Here is a 12,445-nt window from a genome sequence, read left to right on the forward strand (position 1 = left end):
GTTCAGTATAGTATTCATTTATTTCTAAATACGTTTTAGCCGGGATCTCCAGCCTCTGCGACTTAGGAGCTGTGCTGTAAACCTCGGAGAATGATTACGTGCAACTGGCCCTTTCGTCCCGTCCCTAGACCACCAAGCTAAGTCAAGTTGGAAGGTTGAAAAGGACAGACATGATCTGCTCTCACTCCCATCTGGGATTAGGAGAGAAAGCAAAAACCGAGGTGGCAAAATGAACAAAACACACGTTCATCGATACAGACCACAGAATGGTGGTGACAGAGGGTACTGGGATGGGGAGAGAGCCGAATACGTAAAGGGGTCGACTTTAGGTCGAGGGATGGAAACTAGCCATCGGGTGCAGAGCACGTGATAGACTATACACATGCCGTGAGGGTGAAAGTCGGGAAATTAATGAGTCAGACTTAGTTCGGTCACCTCATAGCTTGCTATTCATCTATCTTCTCTTTGTGTTTCCCCTTTACTGCTCGATTTCATGATTCTGCTCGTTTCCCTTCCTTGAGACTATACATACCTTGTGGATCTGATTGATCAGAAGAGCACTAATCTGGAAAAAAAAAGAAAAAGAAAAAGAAAAAAACCCGCTGAATTCTCAGGCGCCCAGAGACCGGGATCCATGGCTGCAACACCCTTGCAGCTTTTCCTGATGACGTATGACACACTCCAGCCGTGGCCGCCGAGTTCGAGATAACCTTATGAAGCAGACCGGACCGCAGGAGGTGATTTGTCAACCGTCAGCCCTGAAACTTGCGATGACCAGCTGTCATCTTTCTCGGTTCTTTCCCCCCGCCTGCCTGCCTGCCTGCCTGCCTGCCTGCCTGCCTGCCTGCCTGCCTGCCTGCGAAGCCTCTCGATTATTCTCAGTTCAGGGAAGATGCCTTTTTTTCCCCCCACGGACGTCAGTCTGCCATCTTCCCCGGCTGCCGGCACCTAGAATAAAATACACTCTTCTCCTCACTGACCCTCCTCGTCACTCAAGTTTTTGGGGCCCGGGCAACGAGCACCACCATCCCCGAGTCTGGTAACGAACTCTGGAGACCACGGCGGGGACGTGGATCGAACTGGACTGATCTGAGTTGGAGAGTCTCACTCCCTTGCTCCTTGCCTCCGTGTGGGGTAGCGGAGGTAGAGTGCCGGAATGCATCAGTGATCCCTGATGCTTATGGCTGGCCAAGCCCAGGGAGGGGATTACAGAGACGTCCCAGTAACTGCCGAGATCTCCTTCGTCCCAGGGACCCTCCCGGCTCTCCCCCTCCCTGGCAGGCTGCCTATGACTGCCTCAGTCGGTGAGGAATAAAAGCAACTGACGGGACTTGGAAACCGTGTGTCGGTGAATCGTGGAATCTGTCAAACCGAGGAAGTGCACTGGAATTCCCTTATCTCTGCCGTCGGAGCCTCTCGCTGTCACTGGGTTTGGGGGCTTACGCGTAAGCCTTCTGTGCTTCGTGCCAATTCGGGTAACTCCGAGGCCAATTTTTGGTGCTGGGTTGTTCAGAGACCGGGTTTTGACCCCCAGATCCCCGTTTCAGGAGGATTTGGTTCTGTGAGTTCTCGTCTGCTTTTGGTTCCGGTTTGTTGGTGACTTCTTTGTTCCGTTTTGTTCACCTCCGGTCTGTCCGTTCCCCTCCCCCCCCCTTTTTTTTCTCCTTCCTCCCCTTCACTTTTCTGTTTATACCTTAAACACCAAACCGATAGGGGGCTCTATGTCTGCACGCTCTCCTCAGAGCCCTCTGGGCCATATATCAGGCAATCGGTCGGTCAGCCTATAATGAAAAATAAAAAAATATCTACACCGATGGTTCATAGAAAAGGGGAATTCACCCATCTCCTAGTCCACTTATAACTAGACACCAACTCTGTGTTTGAAAATAAAACTTTTTAAAGATTTTTCTGTCGGTAACTTTCAGGGTCTTACGGAGAGCAAGAAATACAAACACCGCCGCTACTGCCTGAGGCTGAGTTACCCGGAAAAAAAAAAAAAAAAAAAAAAAAAAAAAAAAAAAAAAGAAAGAAAGAAAGAAAGAAAGAAAGAAAGAAAGAAAGAAAGAAAGAAAGAAAGAAAAAGGGCACTTTTGAAATCTAGTGGCTAATCTCACAAGCCGAACACTCCTTGCGTTTTCCAGCTTCCTTCAAACTGTCATGGGCAAATAAAAAATCTTAAGTCTTCTCTCTATAGTCATTATTAATACTGTTTATGTATATGATCTCTGATATCTATGTTTTTCTATGTTTTATGTACAACATAACGTTCTGGCCTCCGGCTGGTATTAGAAGATTGTAATATTTGGTTGGCTTAAATAAAGAAAAAAGATTAAGCGCTTATATAAATTAAAAATAAAGAACAAAAACTGACCCAAGTACTTTTCCGGATCACATGATCTAAGAAAATAGTTGAAACCGAGGCTAGATCAACTTTTGGTTAAATAGACATGTCTTTTGAAGTCGCTACCACTATCGTTAAATATAATATGTTTTGTTATACCACGGTTTACAAAAATTGACTTAGGTAATAATAGACTCTAAAATCTCCTGGAGTTGTTAAAAATAATGAAGAAACACAAGCAAAATAAAAGGTTGTTAATGAAATTTTTTAGTAATAATGATTAAGCACGCACGCACGCACGCACGCACGCACCCACAAAGCAGGACAATAAAGTGTGTGAAGCTGTCGCAACGATGTTGCTGACCTTTTTTTTTGATGTCAGAGGGATTGTTCATTATGAATTTGTACCAACTTGACAAACCGTTCACCGAGTTTACTATTTGGAAGTGCTGAAAAGCCTGCATGAAAAAGTGACATGACCTGAAACTTGTCACCAACAGTTCGTGACTCTTGCCTCACGACAGAGCACCAGCTCACAGGGCAATGTCTGTGAGGGAGTTTTCGGCCAGTAAACAAATAACTGTATCGGAACTCCCTCCCTACTCACCTGATCTGGTTCCCCAACGACTTCTTTCTTTAGCCAAAGATAAAGGAAATATTGAAAGGAAGACATTTTGATGACATTCAGGACATCAAGAGTAATAACGATGACAGCTCTGATGACTATTCCAGAAAAAGAGTTCCAAAATTGCTTTGAAGAGTGGACTAGGTGCTGGCATTAGTGCATAGCTTCCCAACGGGAGTACTTCAAAGGTGACCATAATGATATTCAGCAATGAGGTATGTAGCACTTTTTCTAGGATGAGTTCGTGAACTTGATCAGCCTACCTTGTGTGTGTGTGTGTGTGTGTGTGTGTGTGTGTGTGAGACAGAGTGCATGCTTAAACGTGCTTTCCTGAATTCTTTTGGTAACTGGAAGCCTTAGAGTTGAACTAAGGTAAGTTACATGATAAAAAGTATTAAATATGCAGATATTTCAAACTAACAAAATACTAAAATATTAATTATAAGATAAGTCTGCGTTCATCTACTTTTATCTCCTTATTATGGGAAAGCTAAAACCTAAATTAAGGTATGTTAATAAATGTGTTTTGTACTTTATTAAAAATACGATGGCAAAACACTTGTAAATATATTTCCAGCAGAGCCTACACTTCTGAGTTACAAAGTACGTTCCTAGATATTCCAGTAGAAATGCTAATCGTTTATTTATTAGTTATCAGTAAAAACTCGGGTTCTACAGGTTACAGATTCTAATTAATATTTTTAAAGTTACATAAAGTAATATGTTCTCAAAGGAGGTATAAGAGATAAAAATACATTTTTAAAGAAATCGGGGGGGGGACGACAGACTAGTTTGTCCTACATTTGGTAAGAAGACACACTGAGAGGGACTGGAAAAGTTATAAAAGGTTTCAGAAGAAAAATCTTGAAAACAGATCACATGTAGTTCAGCTAACTGCAATTCAGTACATAAATTTTAGTATCAGAAGAAAGGGAGTGCAACATTAGAGTCGACTGTTCTCTCTCTGCGACGTAGGACAAAGTTTTTGGAACTACCGTGTTTCCCCCAAAAGAAGACTGGGTCTTAGGTCAATTTTTGCTCCATTGGGACTTGTTTTCAAGGGATGTCTTATTTTTCCATGTACAGCAGTAGTCTACATTTGTTCAGCTACGGTCGTGTCATCTTCTTCGGGAACATCGTCAGGACGTACTAAACGCTTCCGTCTGGCTGAGATCTTACCTGGGGCTTATTTTCGGAATAGGTCTTATTTTGGAGGAAACGTGTTATTTGTTACTGAAATTACAGAGAGAGAGAGAGAGAGAGAGAGAGAGAGAGAGAGAGAGAGAGAGAGAGAGAGAGAGAAACTCTGCCTGGAAAGCAAAGGCTTTAGGTGCCATCAGAATATTCTCTATTTTATACCATCCTCATCATGGGGTCCTCGGTTACTAGAGAAAACCAAATCTCCACACTAGTAAGAACTGAGTGTAACGTTTACATACTTACATATAATAATTACATAAACCTCTGTATTTTGGTACTGCTGGAGTTCCTGTACCCTTCTCAGGTCAGATATGAACCCGTGTAAAGAAGAATTTTACTATTTTCACTAAAAACCGAGATAAGTTTAAAGTAAATTCATTAAGTTTAGCCCGATATTTTCCTTGACCTCACAGAGCGTTGGAGTCATCGACTTCCTGTCGCATCCCTGACGAGAAGGCTTCTATGCTAAGGAAGGCCGGGAAATTTGTTACCATGTCTTTCACAAGTGAGACAGGGAAAAGGAGGGAAAAAAGGAGCAGAAAGGCTGGAGACGAGGCCAGAGACAGGCCAGACTTTTTGGCTGCAGTTATACACGGGCTAAGGCCGAGACGACCTCAGGGCTACCCCGGCATCCCCAAAAGAGGCACGCCAGGCAAAGGAGCCCGCTTTGGACATAGAAGCCCAGATTCACCGGAGTGAGGAGTACGCTAATCTTCCAAAATAGCTGTGCTCCCTGTGCAGACTACAAGGGCAGGCGGAAGAGAGATTGTCCCCTACTCCAAAGGGAGCGGGGGGACCAACTCCTTCCCTGCAAATGGCTGTCATCGAGTAACGGGGCCCGAGTTTTCCCACAGCTCTCAAGAAGACCGTCATCATCACAGGGGAAGAACCACAGGTGACCTGCGATGCGGCAGGGAAGCCTGCTGATTTCCCGATGAATACAAGGGCCGCTTACCCTTTCTCAGCTGTTCGCTCTGGACTTATTGCCTCTAAAACCTGTTTGGTTGTGAAGACGAACGGAGCCCCTAGATCTGGGCTCGTACTCGGCCCGTTTCTTGCCAATGGCCCGTACCACAGAGGAAAAGTCACACGAGTCGATCGTCCTTTAGAAAGGACTCTGGAAAAGTTTTGTCAGGAGACCCGTAAGCCCTGCCTCTAACGGCTGCCTGTGAGTTTAGATTCTGACCTAAATTCTCTTTTCTCTCCATTATTAACTTAGGAGAGTTTCGGCAGGCACTCAGGAGATACGGGGACCGGCCCCTCCCCCCAGCCCCACCCCTCGGACCCGGGGGCCAAGTATTTCTAAAAGGTTAGAAAGAGGGGTCCCCGACGGGCCGTTTAACTCCTAAATAGGAGGGACCTTGTGCAGTTCTCCCGAGCACCCCGAGTGCCGTCAACCTGCAGAGAGTCGTTGGCTGTGTCCCCTTCCCTCCGTAAACGTAGAATGTAAAACCGTCTCGCTAAAACCGGTAGCAAACGTGGTACTGACACAGAATCCCACGCGATGTGTGTTTATTTTCTCCCCCGTTCGGGTTGTTTGAGTACTCGCAGGCCGTGAGAATTTACTTTTCTCACGGAAGTTAGACATACCGTGGATGACTCACACACATCGATGTCTGGTTTTCTTTCACACAGCCGTGTGCCGTCGTGGCCGCCTCGATGTCCCGCATCACTTAAAAATGCTGCCTTTTCACGGTCATTTTGACTCGGGGGAAGGGGCAAACGTCACACGGTGCCAGATCCGGTGAGTAAGGTGGCTAAGGACACGCCATAATATTTTTATCCGACAGAGATCGCCATAGCAGAAGCGATGAGCGACACGGAGCTTCTCCGTTGTGATCACAAAGTACGGTGAACGCTGTTGCGTCGTGCCCTTCAAGACAAAGGCAGGTATCTTCGACGTAGGAAGCGGCACATCGAACCTTACCGTGTTTCTCCAAAAATAAGACCGGGTCTCGTGTGGATTTTTTCCTGCAAAATATGCTTCGGGGCTCATTTTCGGGGGCCGTCTCATGAAAAATCATGCCGGGGCTTATTTACCGCTCGGGTCTGATTGTTGGGGAGAGGTGGTAGTAACGGTGCGTGACGAGTTTCCACTCGCTCTGTGCGGTCAGTCGTGTGTGAGCTACGGTTGACTGAAGGCGTGTTTTACAGCAGGCCGTGAATCGTCCTCCGTCGTGACAACGCCCCGCGTCACACATCGCTTCTGGCCTACGGCGATTCCCGTCGCAGGAACACACGACGGTGTGTCCTCCTCCGCCCTATTCGCCGGCTCTGGGACCGTACGAGTTCTGGCTTTCCCCCGAAGTCAAAACGATTCAGGATATCGAGGCAGCCACAACACGGCCACTAAAGGCACCCGTGAGAGAGGACTTCCAGAACTGCCTCATAGAGAGTGGCGATGACAATGGGATAAGTGTGTTTGAGGCGAGTGGGAGTATTTTGAGGGGAGATGATGGCGATGAATCTTTCGGTGTCCTAATTTCCTTATATTTACCCATTCACCGTATCGTCCGATCACACCTTGTACATCGGAATCAGAGGAAGAGACGTAAGGAGGATCACGTGAGTTCCCTCGGTGGTAGTCGAATGGGGTTGGAGAGAGAAGAGTGGAGAGATCTGTGGGATCGGATAAAAGTAAAATGGAGGACACATACTTCTTTCTTTTACACCGGTGGACGCGAGATAGTGAATCATGAATGTTTACAGCACGGAGACGGTATTCGGCCCGCGAGAGGAGGGTGAGGATTTCTGTGGTCTCGGGCTCCGGTGCGGCAGGTCTTGCCCCGAGGGGTACAGAGAGAGGAATGACTCTGAAATTCCGAGGGTCTGTCATCTTCAATGCCAAGAGACGACAGAGGGTCTCCCTGCAGGTAAACATTGACCTTTGTCCGAAAAAGTACGGGCCAGAGATGTGACCGCTGCCTACGACCCACTTTCAGTTACCACGCTTCCCCGAAATAAGACCTAGCTGGACAATCAGCTCGAATGAGTATTTTGCAGTCAAGATGAACGTAAGACCCAGTCTCACAGAAAATCCGGTATGACGTTCTATTCTATTAAAAAGACAGGGTCTTATATTAATTTTTGCCCCAAAAGACGCACGAGAGCTGATGGTATGGCTAGATCTCATTCTGGAGAAACACGGCAGTAATTTCTATGTGTTTACTTTTGGTGTCGATACCCTGCCGCCTGCAGGGCTGGCCCCTTCCAGACCAGTCAGGTTTAGGATGTGCCTCCTTTTTTGTCCACGAGGAGGGGATCAGATTTCACGTCAGTGAACTGCATGCTCATAAACTGTGAAAACGATCAATTGTCTGTTTTTACCACCGTGATAAAAACACACGTGCAGTCACACAGACACTCTAGTGTGTTCGGCGTTGTCTCCTACTCCTCTCTGCGCCCAAACGGATCCTCAAATGAGAGTATTTCTTTTGAAGAGGTGACCGGAGACGGAGACTAGAAAGGGGTTGTGTCTTGAAGCGAACCGGCACGGGCTTAGAAGACTCCCGAGCACGGGCGCGACAACACTGCCACCTTGTGACTGACCGCTGAAACTGCGACCCGATCGACTGGGGTGCAGGGTCGTTGAGGGGAGGGGGAGGAAGGGAGGGAGGGAGGGAGGGAGGGAGGGAGGGAGGGAGAGAGAGAGAGAGAGGGGAGAGAGAGAGAGAGAGAGAGAGAGAGAGAGAGAGAGAGAGAGAGAGATGAAACGTCACGGGGAAGTGCCGGTGGTGGAAACGTCCCCCTCGTAGGAGCTCGGGGAGAAGTGACCGATCCCGAAAACGGGGTGGGGGGGGGTCAGAATGTTGAAAGGTGAATTGTCCTGACTCGCCAAAGATCGTGACGGTCCGTGTAGGCGTGTGTAACGTTTTGACCCCCACAGTTTGAATGTTGCGAGCGGCTCTCCGCCCCCCCCCCCGCCCCGCCCCCGCCCCCTCCTCCCCTCCCCCTCCCCCGTCACGGGGACGATTGGAACGTGGCCTGTCTTCGGTATCGGTTTCGGCCGGCACCGTCATTTCACAATCCTGCACTACCCCGCCAGACGCGAGCACTGGGGACCGTGCGTGTGTGTAGACGTCACCTGTCTGGCTCGTGGGCTTCTTCTGTCTGGGAGAGACCCTCCCCTCCCTCCGCTGGAAAAAGATGGAATGAAAAGGGGGAAGAAAAAGGAGACGATGCTCCCGCGGTCGCGGTCGTCCTCTGAATACGTGCCCGGTTGCCGTGTTGCGGTCGACGGCCCCCCCCAGATTCTTCTGAGTCTTCCCGGGAGCCCGGGAGCCGCTCGGGGGAGCGCCGGGAGGCCTGAGCGCCCCGGGCGTGGTTTCACTCACGTCCGAGGCGCCGGGCCTCGGCCCCGGAGTGGCGCGGGGGCGGTCTGTTTCCCGTTCCTGCCGACGCCCGGCCGGGGTGGGGGGATTTATTATTACTTACGGTGATGACGACGACGACGACGACGTATTCCACCCCCCACCCCACCCCCCACCCCGATTCCCGGTCAAACAGATCCGGGAAGGGGGGGGCGTTGGGGGGAGTGAAAAGGGGAAGGGGTGAATGAGTACAGATTGGTCGTGGCACGGTAGTCACGGGGCTGTGAGGTACGGCGTAAGGAATGTAGTCGACCCTATGGCGATCACCGTGGACGGTGTCACACGGGGACCGGATCGTGTGGTCGGGGCGATGGTGCGGGGACGGCGTTGGGGGCAGGGTGCCGAAGGGGAAGGGATAAAGAAATAGCCACGGGCGTGTCGAGCAGAGGGAACACGACCGAGGATGTGGTCGTGACCGTGTACGTGGTGCCGGGTGGGTACCGGTCCGGGGGATCGCTTCCTGCACTGTCTAGATGTCTAACCGCTGTGCGGTACACCTGAAGCTGATATGGAATGGTATTGACCGTGGACTGTCATTGAGACATTAAAAGGGGGCGGGGGAGACATAGAGAAGAGGGAGAGGTCCGAAGTTCCAGATAGGAAACAGATGCCGTAAATCGCCGTGTATAATGCGCACCGTTTGGCCCGAGTGTCTGAGGGGAAGATGAGGATGCGCGTTCTACGCGGCTCGGGCCGATTCCGTACGTGGTTGAGTATTTTTTCATTCTTTTATTGACGCTTCTGAGTTAAAAGCGTGATCCTAGACGTCGATCACGATATCCGCATGACCGATAAGTCAATACCCTGGCGTGGGATCATCGGTTTTGTGGAACTCGGGAGGAACTGGCAGCGGCCAAGAGTTCTTGGCCTTCAAGGGTGCGTAAAAGGCCTTGAGGGTGTGACCGGTACGTGAAACGTCTCGAACCTCGCACCTGTTCTTGCGTTCTGTAATTACTCGTTACGTAAAATTTCTCATACTGGAACGCGTCAAAGACTGGACGCTAGAATTCCCTTGTGATGCAGAAGATGGGTACCGAAACGTAAAGACACACGGGGGGGGGGGAGGGGATTAAAAGGAAACGTCCTCCCCCCCCCCTCGAAAGATTGGGCCAAAGACGTGGGTGCGCGGTCTACCGGGGGGGGGGGGGGGCGTTATACAGTGCAAAATACGGTACTCCAGGAGGTGGGTCCCCGTGGACTGGCTACCACGTGTGTCCGAGACGAATACGGCGTCGCACGTGAGCTGTCTTTCGATCAAGATCTCGCGCAAAAGGAAGAAAACGAAACCAAACCCAAGATTCCCCCCTCCCCCGCCCGCCCCGGGTCCCCCTTGAGCGGCCGGGGTCGCGTCGTGGCGGCCGGGAGCTCGGTGGCCGAAGCCGGCCCGCTCCGGGCCCGGAGAGGCCATCCGAGGTGGGCCGGGACGAGGTCCGGCGACCGTGCCGGCGGCGGGGCGCCCTCGCCGGCTCGCGATCCGGATCCGTCCCGCTGACGTTCGCTCCGGTTGTCGGGCGCCACCTGGCGGCCGCTTTTATATCGTCCCTTCCCTCCGGAGCTCCGGCGACCGCGCCAAGGGGAGGGATCTGGCCGCTGTGCCCGGGGAGGCGTCGCGGGCGGCCGGCGTCACCGGCGGAATCGTCCCGGTGGTGCCGTGGAGACGGCGCGTCGCCCGTTCGCCGGAGATTGGAGGTGCAGGTTTCTGAGGGAGTGACCGCCGCCCGTCCCCCGGGCTGCCCGGTCGCGTCGACCGGCGCTCGCCCGTGCCCCTCCGCTCGCGGAGGAACGCTGAGAGGGCGGGACGCGCCCGCGCGCCGGCCCGCCCGCCCGGCCCGCGGCCGGGCCTGCCCGGCGTCGGCCCTTCCGTGTCGATCGCACTTTGTTTTCTCTCCCCCGCGTCCCGCTCCGGAGGCTGCCCGCCGACCCGGGGCCGCGCGGGATGGCCCGGCCAGGGCCCCGCGGGCCCGTCCGCGGTCCTTCCCGCGGGCCTGTCGTCGGACGCCCCTCCGCGGGAATTTTCACCCAAGTCCCGATCGGGAGACGTTGACCGTACGCCGCCCGCGCGTGTGGCCGGGGAGGGAGTCCCCGGCCCGCGTGCGTGCTCGCGGGGGACGGTGTCGCCGGACGCGACTCTCCGGAGTCCCGTTCCGGCGGCGGGGACCGGGGCCGGGCCCTGCGGGGAGGCACGTGGAGGGCGAGGTGGACCGGGACGGGGGGCACGCGCGGGTCCCGGTCGGTCCGACTCGACTTTTCCTCCCCCGTTTTCCCGTCCCCAGAGACCGGGCGGCCGGGCGGCCGGGCCGGTGGGGGTGGGCCGTCGGAGGCCCGTTCGTCGGAGGCGCCTCGGTGGTACGTTTCCCCTCACGCCCCCTCCCCGAGTCCCAGTTCGGAGGCGCGGTGGTTCGTGGCGGCCCCTGCCCGCGCCTGCGACCGTTGCGGTGGGGAGTATCTCGTCTCCTCGCCCTCCTCGCCTGTCTTCGGGGCTCCCCTGCTTCGGGGGTCGACCAGGTGGCCCAGCCGCTCCTCCCGCTAGCGGGGATGGGGTGGTGACCGGGGTCCGGTGGCCCGAGACCCGTTCCGAGGAGGCCGCTGAGGTCCGTGGATAGGCGCCGCCGACGGGCGCGGTGATTTTTTTCGCCAGAGATCGACATTTTGTGCCACCGGAGAGGTGTGGACACGCAGTCCTCTGGCGAACGGTCCCCGACGGGGGCCGGGCTCCTCGGCGCGAGCGCGTGGGGTGCCCCCCCGCGGGGCGCTCGCCCGCCGCCCGGTGCCCGGGCCCTCCCGTCTCTGGTTCGTGAGCCGCCCGCTTGGGCCTGCGCGCCGGCTCGCGCGTAATCCAGGCGTTCCCGGAGGACCCGCGGTCGACACGAAGCCCTCCGGTCTCTGGTACCCGAGGGTGGCGGGGGGTGGCAGGCGTTGCGGGGTTGTCTCGCCGCGCGCGCCCCCCTCGCCGTGCATTCACACGGGCGCGGTCCGGGTGCCTAGGTGCCCCGTTCTGCGGCTGGCAGGCGCTGCCTCCTCGCGGGGCCCTCGCCGCCAGCCGAGCCCTGCGGGAAGTGGGGTGTGCGGCGAGGCTGAAGCAGGCTCCTCTGATCGTTGTCCTCGCTGCGCTACCTTCCCCCGTGGCCTCTTTGCCCGTTGTGTTCTCCGATCGATGTGGTGACGTCGCGCTCTCCCGGGCCGGGCCTAAGCCGCGCCAGACGAGGGACGGACATTCATGGCGAATGGGACCGCTCTTCTCGCTCTGCCTGCGGGCCCCTCGCCTCTCCCGCCCGCCCGATGGCGGTGTGTGGAAGGCAGGGGTGCGGACTCCGGCCCGACCCCGTTCCCCCCCGCCTCCTGCCTCACGGCGCCGGCGGGGCCAGGGGTCTCCTGACGCAGCGGACACTCTCCGCCCGGCCTCGGCCGTGTCTCGCGTTGCGGCTCTCCCCGCGGCGGGGAGGGCCGTCCCGCCGTCGCGCCCTGCGCGCCTCGCCCGGCCCTCTGGTGGTGCCCCTGGAGCGTTCCAGGTCGTCCCTCAGGTGCCCGAGGCCGAGTCGGTGGCGTCGCTTCCCGCTCCCGGCGGCCCCGTCGGGTCAATCCCGGCCAAGTGTGTGTGCGGGGGTCGAGTCGGTAAGGTCGAAGGAGGGAAGGAGGCATTCTCCCTCTCCCCGCTCGCGGGGAGGCGGCGGGTGCCTCGTCGTGTGCCCCCTGCTCGCGTCTGGCGTTCGGGGCCCGACTCGGACGGGCGCCGTGCCGCGTCTCACCCGTCCCCACGCTGCTGGGGGCAGGTGCCGCGCGGGCGGTCGTGGCGGCCCGGGGCCGGTGAATTTCCGGCCGCTGGCTGTCTGTGAAGGGGTGTGCGGCGCGCTCACGCTACTCGTGGACGACGGCGTCTTTCGCCCTCGTGTCGTTGTGCGCGCTGTGCTC

This window comes from Rhinolophus sinicus, unplaced genomic scaffold, assembly GCF_057876585.1.
Source record: "Rhinolophus sinicus isolate RSI-liver-muscle unplaced genomic scaffold, RSI-T2T HiC_scaffold_19, whole genome shotgun sequence".
Lineage (NCBI taxonomy): Eukaryota > Metazoa > Chordata > Mammalia > Chiroptera > Rhinolophidae > Rhinolophus > Rhinolophus sinicus.